The sequence below is a fragment of the Neofelis nebulosa genome, chromosome 5 (genome assembly GCF_028018385.1).
Source record: "Neofelis nebulosa isolate mNeoNeb1 chromosome 5, mNeoNeb1.pri, whole genome shotgun sequence".
Lineage (NCBI taxonomy): Eukaryota > Metazoa > Chordata > Mammalia > Carnivora > Felidae > Neofelis > Neofelis nebulosa.
In genome coordinates, this window is record NC_080786.1 from 38,960,635 (window position 1) to 38,973,937 (window position 13,303).

General features: G+C 35.8%; 1 protein-coding gene across 11 annotated transcripts in view; it reads right to left on the bottom strand.

The window, feature by feature from the left end:
- SLC9A9 (solute carrier family 9 member A9) overlaps window positions 1–13,303 on the bottom strand; it is a 703,484-nt gene that overhangs the window by 478,070 nt on the left and 212,111 nt on the right. The window lies entirely within an intron of this gene.

Sequence of the window (13,303 nt, forward strand, 5' to 3'; positions counted from 1 at the left end):
CTTACCCATGTTAACATTAGTGAAAACAAGCCCATGTTGAATTCAGTTGCTGATACCAGCCTAGTCTATTTAATGTTTTATTCTTCAGTCCCAAAGGTATTCTGAAACAAAAGCAAAACCAGTTGAAAACACTAGAAAACGTGAGAACTGTTTCTTTTCCACACTATAAAACAAATAGTCTCTTTTGCTATTTTCCAAGAATAGTCTTGTAGCCCCCAAACCTCCAGGAAGCTATGCTAACTTGTAATTCTGTGTTAGCTAAAGAATAAAAAGTACATACAAGCATATAAAAATGTAAAAAAATACAGCAGCAAGTTAGGCCAATAGTGAAATGAAAAGGTAGTACTCCAGGAAAAGGTCAATAAAACACAGCAATCTGTGTTAGATAAATAAGAGCATATGCTCTGGCTGCAATTCAAAACCTTTCCCCCCCAATATGACATAGAGATGGATGGTGTTTACATGCAGAATACACTCCTTTGAGTGCAGAGATAAGATATGCCAAGAGCTGTGTGGAATCCCTAGGGAGCTAGCTGCAACTGTGGTCCCTTTGTCTCCAATTCAAGAGAAGGTGTATATAAATGCAAGTAAGTATTATAGGGTGGTAGGGTGGAATTCATTCTAACTATATGAAGAATATAAATGTTTATCTCTCATTGATAATGATTATCACTCATAGTAAATTGCAACACGTCACGTATCTTGAAGAGGAGGATTCAACCTCATGGATACATGTTATCTATAACATGCTATTCTATAAATGTAATGTTATCCCAGTAAAAGCATCTAGTTCTAGATTTTGAATCGAGATCAAACAGGTGATTTGTAAGTTAATATTAAAAATAAGCAAGCAAGGGGTGCCTGGGTGGCTCAGTCGGTTAAGGGTCTGACTTCGGCTCAGGTCATGATCTCACAGTTCATGAGTTCGAGCCCCGTGTCGGGCTCTGTGCTGACAGCTCAGAGCCTGGAGCTTGCTTCGGATTCTGTGTCTCCCTCTCTCTCTGCCCCTTCCCTGCTCATGCTCTGTCTCTCTCTGTCTCAAAAATAAAATAAACATTAAAAAAAAAAATAAAAAAAAATAAGCAAGCAAAAATAGAAAAATTCTGTGAAAAAAAGAAGACAGTAGGTCTATCACATATTAAAACCTATTGTATAGCCATAATAATTAAGACAGTGAGGTAATGATGCTTAAAAGTAAAGACAATAAATAAAATGTATTGTTTAGGAATAGACCCAAATATATTTGTGAGTATGGTATAGGACAAAAATCATATCTCAAATAGATGTGTAAAAGATGCATTGTTGAACAAATGCTATAGGAACAAATGAATAAATATCTTGTGTGTGAGTTTGGAAGGAGGATGGATAAAGTTAGAACCTTATATCACAATATTTGTACCAGAAATTGGAGATAGACTAAATAATCCAAACACAAACCAACAGATATGAAAGCACTTAAAGAAAACAAGGGAAAAAATCTTTTAGCAAAATTTAGACTGGAAAGTATCTTTGTAAGAATGACCCTAAACTCCACAAAATCAAATACTGGTACCTAACACCAATTTTATAAAAAAGGATATTCCTGGGAGGAAAATAAACCTTCATCATAAGCAAATGACAAATTGGAAAAAAATATTTGCAACTCACATCAGAATGGACTAATCTCACTGATATGTAAAAAGTTCTACAACTCATAAAGAAAAAGACAAAATAAAATAGACAAAAGATATGAAGGTTATTCACCAAAAGGAAGTATAAATGGCTCTTAAATAAATGTAAAGATGATCAGCTTTACAATAAAAGAAATGAAAATGAAAACTCTAAGTTATTATTTTACACCTATCAAAATAACAAAGATCAGATCAAAAGGTTTGTAGAAGAAAAAAATGCTTCTCCTATAATACTATACTCCTATAATACTCTACTTGGATCCTTGATTGCAAGTACACATTATATTATATTCCAGGTTCGGCTGCCATGATAAAATACCACAGACTGGGGGGCCTAAACAGCAGACATTTATTTCTCATAGTTCTGGAGGCTGGAAAGTCTAAGATCAAGGTGCTAGCCAATCCTGTTCCTGGTTGAGAGCCTTCTTCCTGGCTTGCAGATAGTTGCTTCCTCACTGTGTCCTCACAAAGTAAAGAGAGAGCTCTGATCACTCTTCCTTTTCTTGTAAAGACATTAATCCCCATCATGGGGACCTCACCTACAGGACCTCATCTAAATTTATTACTTCCCCAAAGGCCCAACCTCCAAATGCCATCATACTAGGGGTTAGGGCTTCAACATTATCAACTGGGGGGCTGGGGAGGACACAGACATTCAGTACATAACAATATAACAATGCAAGAAGCAAGGGAATCTTCTAACAGGCCTGAATTATAATGGCTGATAAGAGTAACCATAGGGAACAGGAAGAGGAGTATTCTCTATACAGAACCAATACTCACTGAATGCCAACCATGTGAAGACAGCATTATTCTTTGTGATATTTATTTTGTTTTTGTGACATTTTGGGTAGGATTCTGATTCAATTACATGTAGTGCATGGTGTGTACAAAAGAAGGGAAGTAATGGAGAGACTAGACTGAGTGAAGCTTGCCTTTCCAGATTAATAATATCCTTATTAGTCACACACACATCACAGAGGCACACACCCTGAACTTGCAGAGAATAGATGCTGTGGGGAAAGGCTGGGATCGCAAGCTCAAGGATAGCTAAAGATACTAAATCAGAATTTATTTTTTACACTGAACTGTCCCATTTAGGCCTAATTTGTAACTGGAACTTTAGGAAAATCCTTAATCATAGCCAGGAATTGTATTGACATTGGGGTGGAAGCAGTTAATAAGACATTATGATTTCCTTTCTACTCCAGCTGCCAGTCCTTGTACTTTTTGCCATGAAAGTAGAAACAACTCAGACTTTTTTCTCCTTTTGTCCTTACTTGGAGTCAGCCAGCAAAGGACTTCACTTCTTTTCACTTACCAGGGGAGAGAGAAGTGACTACATCTCATTCCTGAATTGATAGAAAGGAAGAAACAGCTTCCTTTCCAGACTACCCTCCAGGCTGGGCAGCATAAATGGAAGAAGAAATGTTCAAGGATGGCCAGATGGTCTGCTGAGCCACAGCTGGGCCTCCAACCTAAGCAGATGGGCCCAAGGCAGCCTGGGAGGAACCTGGGATTTTGTGTGTGTGTGTGTGTGTGTGTGTGTGTGTGGTGTTGGGGGGTGGGGGATAGCATAATGTTTCCCATGGGTCCCAGAATGGAATGGCACAGGCATGACTCACGCTGCTGGCAGCCCTGATGAGATTTTGCTGCCAGGACAAGGAAGGGTATAAGAAATGGAACATGTGGACCAATGCCTGAAGTCCAGACTATGGTGTCTCTGGGAATGTCAGCATGTCCAGATAACATCCAGGAAGCGCCTGCCCCCGAGACCCCGGTGCTCTAAAATCTTCTAGTATTGGACACAATCCCACGGAGACAAATTTAGTTTCGCCACCCAGAATACTAGGGCCTCAAAACAGAAAACAATTTTAGTTATAGAAAAGAAAATTTTATTTCTGGCACACTAAAGCTTATGGATTAAAAAACAGTCAGTACAATCAAGTATAGATATTTGAGAAGGAAGGTTCTAGTTAAAAGGACCTCAAATTCCAGGTTAAGTGACGAGTAGTTTATTCTATAAGTCTGGAGGCTCTGTGGTTATTTCTGAGCATTTTCTCTGCCTAGTTGTTATCTGAAGTGAAAAGCAGGTCCTGGAAAGAACCGTAGCACTTTAAACCCTACTAGTTAAATACTTCAAAAGGCTTTTTCAACTCAATATGATAGTATTCACCACTATTGTGACATGGTAATAGCAAGCTGACTGGTTGCTCCAAAGGCCGGTTTGTAGAAAACTGCCAGATCATCAAACTGTGGCTGGAAACCGTGGATCCAACTGTCGTCTCCAAGAGGTCCCACCCAACTGATTCCAATTTCAGAGGCATGGCATCAGCTCTGTATTCCCATTTAAAAATTCCAGAGACTTATGGAAATAGAGTTGATTTTAATGATGTTAAAGGGTTATACTTTAAAATTACAATTGTTAGAGATCATGGTGAGTTTGGGTGTCTGTTTTATTCAGTTTTTTTTTTTTTTTAATTTTTGAGTGTATATACTGCTCGAATCACTAGTTATATTAGACCAAGAATTTTTTTTTTTGAGTATAGATTGTACTGAACCTTCACTGTAATTAATGGTGTGCTGCTAAATGTTTGACAACTGGCTCTTTGGGGGTAAACCCCTGATTTGTGTAAGTGCACAGTGACCAATTTCAGGCTACCCATGGGAGGTCTTGGAAGTAGAGTTGGGAAGAAATGCACAGTCATCCCTAGTACATACTTCCACTGTATTTCCACAAAACATATACTTGTAAATAACCTCAAGAACATGAATAATATAGCAAAAAATTAGAAAGTGCAAAGTTTTTAGTCTTTATTTGTTTATAATATAATTTATGTATTTGTATACTTTTATTTATTTTTTCATAATGGTTGTATATGACAACTGGCTCACAAAAATCCTGAAACATTAACTGTTGGCTCTCATTAGCCCAGTATAAGCTACACCAGTGTACCACTGATTGTTACCTTATTCCTGGCATGGTGATTGCCACCTAGTAGGTGTTTTATATATGTTGTGTGAGTGAATTAGTTCATTAGTTAATAAGTATCAGAGCCCAAAAAAGTTTTCCAAATGCAAATGCAATATAAGACCAAAGTTTGGAGACACCTGGGTGGCTCAGTCGGTTGAGCGACTGACTTTGGCTCAGAGCATGATCTTGCAGTTCGTGAGTTCGAGCCCCGTGTCGGGCTCTGTGCTGACAGCTCAGAGCCTGGAGCCTGCTTTGGATTCTGTGTCTCCCTCTCTCTGACCCTTCCCCACTCATGCTCTGTCTCTCTCTGTCTCTCAAAAATGAATAAACATTAAAAAAAAAAAAAGACCAAAGTTTGTTTAAAATCACGTAAGGAGTAATCCCTACAAGTAAAGCAAAATGATGTGTAAGGCAAAATTTTGTTTTCTTGGCCTCAATAAATAATAAATCAACTAGTAAACTTCTACCTTTGTTACTACATAGCATTCATATAACTTAACAGTTGGATTTTAAACTTGGTAAGATAGTAACCAATTGTGGCCCCGTCATTTAGTCTTTCTGGGAAAAGCACGTTATCTGGGGGCCTTCACTAGTAACAGCGATGTCTTTTATTTCATAAGTTGAATTAAAGGTTTATTAATGTTTGATTTTTTTATTATGCTTTCAGAACATCAGATAGGCACAGAGTATTTGTTGGGAGCACAGGTTGAGGCCAGAAGACTTAGGTTCAGATCTCAGTTCCTTATACTTACTGTCCATGTGACATCTGCCATGGTACTTATTCCCTCTGGTCTGCAGTCGCCTTATCAGCAAGTTGAGGACAACAGTACCCGCTTCATGGGATATGTGTGAGGACTGAATACATTAAGATATAAGAAGTGCTTAGAACAAATACAGAAAAGGCAGCCTCTAAGTGTTAACTATCATATTATTATGTGAGTCATATGTCGTATTATGAAGAAGAAAAATAAAAGACAATTTTTAAAAAAACAGAAGTTGAACTACATATTTTTGCAGCATTTTCTAATTAAAAAAATTCTACCCTCATTTGCTCATTCTGAGACTTTCAAATTGATCTAGTACATATGGACAAGCCCACCCCAAGGCTAAATGAAAATCCTCCAGTGTGTTCCCATCCCCTTCTAGGACCTAGTCAGTCTCCTGTCACTTGCCTTCTTGGTTCATTTTCTTCTCAGCTTTCCTGGCTTTACAAAACCCACTGCAGCTCTTCACCAGGACCTTTGTCTCTCCCTGGCCTAGAATAGGTGGCCTAGAATTAAATTTCTCATTCTCACTATGATTTGTGTGAAGGACCCCAGGTCTCACTAGCCTGAGAGATTAGCAGCACCTCCTAGAACCCAGCCCTACCAGTCTTGACCCTACCTGAAGAGGGACAGGAATCAAATAACATTTAAAGCCTGTATCTGCAAGTATGAATAGACTGGAGATGTAATTTTAGCCCTGGGAAGACCTTAAGGTAACAGGGAAACGAAAAGGAAAAGCATTGGACTAAATTCAGAGTTAATGAGGTCAAATGAAATGATGCTTATACAGTGTCTGGCACTTAAGAGGTATTCAATAATTAATACCTTCCCTGGGACACATGAGAACTGAATAATAAATAACTCACTTCTTTCAAGCCTGACTAAATCATTTATCACCTCCAGGTAAAATTGGGAGGTTGGATTAGTTGATACTTAAAGCAACTCTGCCTCAAAAAGTCATTACATATTTCCCCCCAGGCTAACGTTTGATTACACTTAAAGCCCAGGAATAAGAAACAACAAGCCTTGTTGAGTCAATTCAAAACCCATAAAATTGTGATTTATAAATTTTGCCACCAGAGGGCACAATATAAAAGCCAATGGCTGCTGAGTTACAGCTGGTGCAGCATTTTACCGTCTATAATTATTTCATTCTGTTGATTTTGGAATAGAGTTTCAGCTTCGTAGGTGGTGATAGTTGCCCCCTCCTGTTTAACATCCATTTTAATATAATCCACAATCCATTCTTCGCATGTTTAGGGTTTGCCTGAGTCTGAAATCTGCAAATAATTTTACCAAAATGGCTATTCACATCTGCTTACTGAAACAGACCTTTTTTAAACTTCCAATTTTTCTTTCCAATAGGCAAGATATTGTAACTTTGAAGTGATCTTGAAATCTAAACTTACAATAACACACGGTGGTGCTTTTAAAGACTGCTTAAAATCAAACTTTGACTTTGTGTGGGTGTTAGTGGTTAAAAAGTATGGGTGTAGTTTTACCAATTTGTTTTGTGCTCTAAATCTAGTTTATATGCAAATCCTTGGGACACTGAAGAAATGTGCATGTCCTTACAATGTTCTAAGAAAATCTATCACCTTCAAACTTTTAATGTGTGTTTTTTAAATCTAAAACACCACATTCTTTAATTTACTATTCACTTCTGCTTTCTCAAATGTTTTTATTTAAAATACTGTCAGTTTGAAATGGTTTTAATGTGTATTACAGCAGACTATGTATTATTCCCATCCTTTGAAGGAAATGGGTATAAAGACAATTATTAAAAGTCCTTTTAGTCTTTGTGCTAGTGGAATTTTCCCTCTCTCTATTCATACCAAATTTTGTTAGGGGCATTTTCCCCCTAGTATGAAATGCTCTTTATAGTGATTTAATGGACTTACACAGTGGAGCTGTAGACTAGTGACAAAGCATGAAATCTGAACAGTAAGGAAGGTGTTGAAAATGAACCCTAAAGCATTATAAAGTCAACTTTTCTATTCTAAGGAATATAATTTGTTATATTTTCTCCCCCCACCTTTTGAAAGGGATAGAACAGGCAATATGCCATTTAAAATATATATAATATTTATATATTATATAATTATAATATATAAGAGCTATTTTTCATAACTGTAACATCTACAGACTCATGGATTTTTATAAACTATGTAAACAGAGCAAAAAAGACTAAAATTCAAATTAATAAAACAAAAGGTATCATAAATATTATTAGATATTAAAATAAAAAACTCTGAGGGGCGCCTGGGTGGCTCAGTCGGTTAAGTGTCTGACTTCGGCTCAGGTCATGATCTCATAGTTCACGGGTTGGAGTCCCGCATCGGGCTCTGTGCTAAGTGCATGGAACCTGGAGCCTGCTTCAGATTCTGTGTCTCCCTCTCTCTTTGACCCTCCCCACTCACACTCTGTGTGTGTCTCTCTCTCTCAAAAATGAATAAACATTAAAAAAAAAGACAAAAAAATAAATAAAAAATAAAAAACTCTGAGAGAATCTATAAAGTGGGGGGGGGGTATTTTTCTAGATCAGAATTCTTTTCAATCGTAAGTAATCTTTGAAAGCAACATTTTATTTCCCTTTCAAAATGAATGAATTTCACACCATGGTAGGAATGCTGCTTCAACTAAGGAAAATCTATCCCACATAAGTTTGTTATTTTAGAAAGATTGCCAACTGTGAACACCTCCTATCATAAGAATTTTATAAAATCACTTAAGGAGAATTAAAATATGTCCTCGATATAAAAATTATCTTTTGGGAAAGCAACTCACCACGTTTAGGAACTTAATATCTATCTGGTGAAAAATTAATTTAGTTTTTTGCAGGTACCGAGGATGCCACTAATGGGCATTTTTGTCATCTTTTCCCTGGCTATCTCTCAGACATGCCAGGCTGGTGTTGGTGCACCCATCACAGAGATCATGCCTGAAGCTCAACTCTACTGGGGCCTCCCTGGAAAACATCTATTTTCACTGAAAACTGGACAATCAGAGTTACTTTGAAGCTCAGCTGCCTCAAACCAACGTACTCCATATGGAAAACTCAAGACAGGAAAGAATGTAGTTAACCCAGATTTCAAGTATCCAACTGAACTGCTTCCTTCTTCTCCCTGGCTCCAATAAAAGAAAATCTGAAGCAAAGTTATTTGAGTCAGTATTTTTTTTAAATAAAGCATCTTCTAGAAAAAAAACTCAAAAACGCCATCCCTTAAAAATGCTTAATTTTCTGATGAACTTTAATGAAATCAGGATTTGTTCTGAGAAACTAATTATCTACCTAGTGAACTTTAACCAAACTTTTTAAAAAAAAAAACACAACTTAAAAATGATTTTCTAACCATTTTCTTTTTCTGTATGAAATGCCCCTACCATGAGAAATATCTTTGAATTGACCTCCCTGAGTACTACTTCTCAAACTCCCTGTGATGAAGGAACAGTAATTAACTAATTTTTACTATTATTATTTCCAAACTATTGTCACTGATACTTTTATAAAATATAATAAACATGAAATGCTGGATAAATGGTATTTTTACATTATGTAAAATACAAGCCCAGATATTTTATAATTAAATTAAGCAGATACAAAAGGATTCTCTTAAAGCACTGAGGACATGGCTAAATGCTTATTCCGAGTTTTTGTACATATTCCTCCCTATCTTGTAGTGCTTAATGTATAGAGCATCTCAGGTCTATAGACAGCACTTCCAATAGGATTATTTTAATGGCCTTTCCTCTTATAGCAAAGTTGTAAAACACTTGATGTGTCCTAATTACATTGTCTGAAGAGTACTAACACTATTTAAACCATGTTTCAAAGTATCATCTAAATAGATATGAACAACTCAAGGTTTATGTAAAGTCCCTTTCATCTTGTGAAACTTTAAAACAAAGATCTCATAACTGTCACTGAATACTGAAATTCTTGAATATGGGAGAAATGGAATAAGAAAAGACTTTTGGAACCATATATTAATGCCTAAGTATCTCCCTTGTAAACTTATCCTTTTGGGAGGCAGAAAGGAAGAGAAAAAGGAGGCTTAGAAATGTACATAAGAAAATATCTTTAAAAATAGCTATATTTTCCTAATCAGATATATGGAAAGTTAGTTAAGTTTAGAAGGCAAAAGAGAAAAATCTTTGGGGGGACTTCTGTACTTTTTTTTTGTCCAACAGGAAAACCAATTTCCTTACAAAAAGTTACTCTTTGGAAGTAGCCAGGCTGAACTGCACATCAATCGAAGTAATAGATCAGTTGAGTCTAAGAAAAGATTAGAGACACAACTCCCAAAAAGTATAATTTGGGCTGCAATTGAGTGAGTTAATGCTGGTTGACTTGCAGGCTCTGTGTATGAAATTTCCTCTAGAGATTACCTAAATACAGTTTTCCAAACTTCTGTGAACATAGCACTATTACCAGTGTAGTGCTCTTACAGTGACATCAAGCTATACTTCCAGTGTCCCTAAACAATTTCACTGGATTTATATTCATTTCTAGTACATCTGGCTCAGGGATGTGTTTGGGGGAAATCTCATATCACAGCTGACTTGATGTGCAACTGAAATAATAGATGTAGAAAAACAGTTCATTAAAAATTGAAAGTGGTATGTTTGTGTGTGTGTGTTGGTATGTTTAGGTGTATATATACAGTATAGGTAACATACCGTTATTATTTATCTCATTTATCGTAAGTCTCAAACATCACTTGTTGTATTGAGTGATTAAAACGACTATAGGTTTCAAAGGATGATTATGAAAAGCATTTGCAGAGATCTAGGAAGTAGAAAAAATAGACACCATGCCCAGTTTTGACAAATACTAATGAACAGTACATGAGAAAGTAATTTAACTTCTTCAACACTCAGTTTTCTTGTCCATTAAATAGGATAATTTCTGTGGTTACCTACCTTATATGCTTAATGAAATGCAAATGAAAAAACTTTGTGCTGAGGAGGAAGAACTGTGAAAATAGTATATTTTGCCTATATTTCTAACACTAGAGTATCCTTCTTATATAAACAGGCCATTCTGAAATTCTTTCCTAAAGCATGGGACATCCACAGTAACCACTTTCATTCTTCAAAATGAGTCTCCATTTACTTTCCACTCTTAGAGGATCATGTTTACCTTTTCCTACATTCTTAATTTCTCTCTGTTGGGATAAGACTGTAATTGTATTTAGCCCTGTGAAGCACAGTGGGTAACTTATCAAGTAATCAGGGTATTGATTTCTGTAGAGGCCTTAAATTTGTAATCTAGAATAAATACCCTTTTTGTTACAAATTAAAAGCAACACTTTGATAATCATGTAAGCAATTTATCTACATATGCTAGAAGCCATTATTATCATGGCAATGGAGAAAACGATCTTGAGAAATGTGATTATTGAATCACGGTCAACTAATTTGACAATACATTATGATCTTTTCAAAAAAAGCTCTTATTCAATCATGACTTTGTCAATAGGATAGTTTGGACACTTAAAGAGAACAGGCAAGGCCTTCAAGAGGGCTAATATCTATTCTGTAAAATAGAAGAAATAAAGTTTAACTTGGGCAACTAAGAAAGTTTTGGTCTCACAACACCTATGCTAAGGGATTAAGAAGGAGGCCACCATACAGGTAAGGCTAACCAGAGGAAGTTTCCCTCTAGCCATAAGAGTCCAGCTCCTCGTGCTATTCTTCAGACCCCTGATACAGTTATAGAGATGAAGTGTAGTAGAGCCATTGCCAAACTGGTCAACCAAGGTACTACCACTGATATAGGCCCGGTGGACTTTGGGAATTCAGGAGAATCCTAGGTTTAAGGAAGAACTAAAAATCTCTAGTTTTCATCCAGTATTAGACCACTGGGGATATAGGAAATACCTGGTACATTCTATTTGCCATCAAAGAAAGAGGTTTTGTTAAAGATTTATCATGTAGGCACTCTTTTCTTTTTTTTTTAAATAACTGATTTTATTTTTTGAGTAGATTCAATTCACATAAAGATTAAGTGGAAAGTTCTCAAAATCTCAAAATATGTACCCATATAATTCTTCAGTCCCACCCCCCAGTCTCCAATTGTTAGCCAATATTGATACATCATTATTAATTAAAGCCCATAGTTTACATTAGGATTCACTCTTTGTCTTTGTGGACATTCTTTCTTAAGAACCCTAAGCTTCTACTATAAATTAACAAAATATTCAATAAGAGTTGATGCTATAAATAAGAATACTTATGAAAATGTTTTGCTAAACTCTTTAGCATTCTAAAGAAAAATAAGAAATTGTTTTAATAAAGAAAATGTGGTAAATTTTATTATACATATAATTATTATGATAAGAAAAATTTTAATGAGGAGTTGGGCTAATGAATGAGCTTAATGCAATATAAAGCACATGGTAGTGAATTGCACAAAGTAAAAATCAATAAATGCACAAAGTAAAAATCAATAAATGCAAGCAATTGTCATCACTATAGTTAATACTTCTTATAATTGTAGAACTTTTTAAAGAGGGGACCAAGTGATATGAGGAAAAGATTGTGTAATCTACTTCACAAAGTACTGGAACAGAGGTTCCAAAAAAAAAAAAAATCCAGTCAAAATCAGGTCAAATTCATATAGATGTTAAAATCACACTTACAAATTGGTGAAAGGAAATGCAACCACAGGGAAAATAGTCAAGAATCATATGAATATAAAGATTGTAGGTACCTATCATCCAGTAGCAATGACCTTCAAGATTACACTTGCTCATTGAAGCTCAAACCATGATGTCATCATTCATATTCATGATTCTGTTGATAATGTAGCTTGCCTATTGGAAACCTTTATAGCTACCTCTCATGCAGTGGGAATTAGTAAGTAAGGGAGAAATAGAGCAATAAAGCATCTCAGAACTGTAGTTAAGATTGACTTCTATTCCTTTTATTGGGGCCATTTCATTTTAATGACATCAGAGTGTAATTGCTAAATCAGGTTGAGCACCTCCCACACTGGTAGTGCTAAAATCCTTAGACCAGAACATTGGGAATTTCTCACTGTGATGGCTCTGTGTGCCTGACTAACAGTATTCTACTAATTATCTTCTACATAATACACATACAATATTTGACCCAGACATGTGCACAGGCACAGATTACCATATAAATCTGGTGGATATAAATTGTAAAATTAATTGATGTGGTTTAGTTTCAAAGATGCTTGAATAATATGGATTAAATGCAATTTAAAGTTATCTTGATTCTTGTAAGTAAGTCTGTCCTTACTAAATCCTAAGTAAAGTATTAAATCTCTCTACCAGTTTGGGAGTGTAGCATAGCAAATTTACCTAGGGGTTTTGTTAATATGCAGATTAGGATTCAAGAGGTCTGGGGTGAGACCTAAGACTACATTTCTAACAATTTCTACATTTCTTCAGGTGTTACTGATGCTCCTGCATGTCCAAGGATGCAATTTAAGTTGCAACGCTGAGTATAGCACACAAGCTCTGGAGTGTGTCACACCCTGGAAGTTACTTAAGCAATCTGAGCTTCAGACTTCTCACTTAAATGAAGGGAACAATAGAAGTATCTATTTCTATTCTTTGTTGTGAAGATTACATGATATAATAAATGCAGGATGGTAAGTTCAAGGCCAGGAACATAGAAAATAGATTTTAAAATGCTAGCTCTTGTTGTAACTTTTGTTGTTTCTATTAACCCCTTGTCAGTGAAAAGATATATTTCTTAAATCTTTTCATAATTCATTGATTCACTTGGCAACACATTAACTCTTATTGACTCTTACTAAAAAGGTAAGGGCATGATAACTAAGAGGTTATATCTACTAGGGAACATAAGACAAGGATGGAAGGCAATAGCACATGAAGTCCAAACTATACTAGATTTGATAG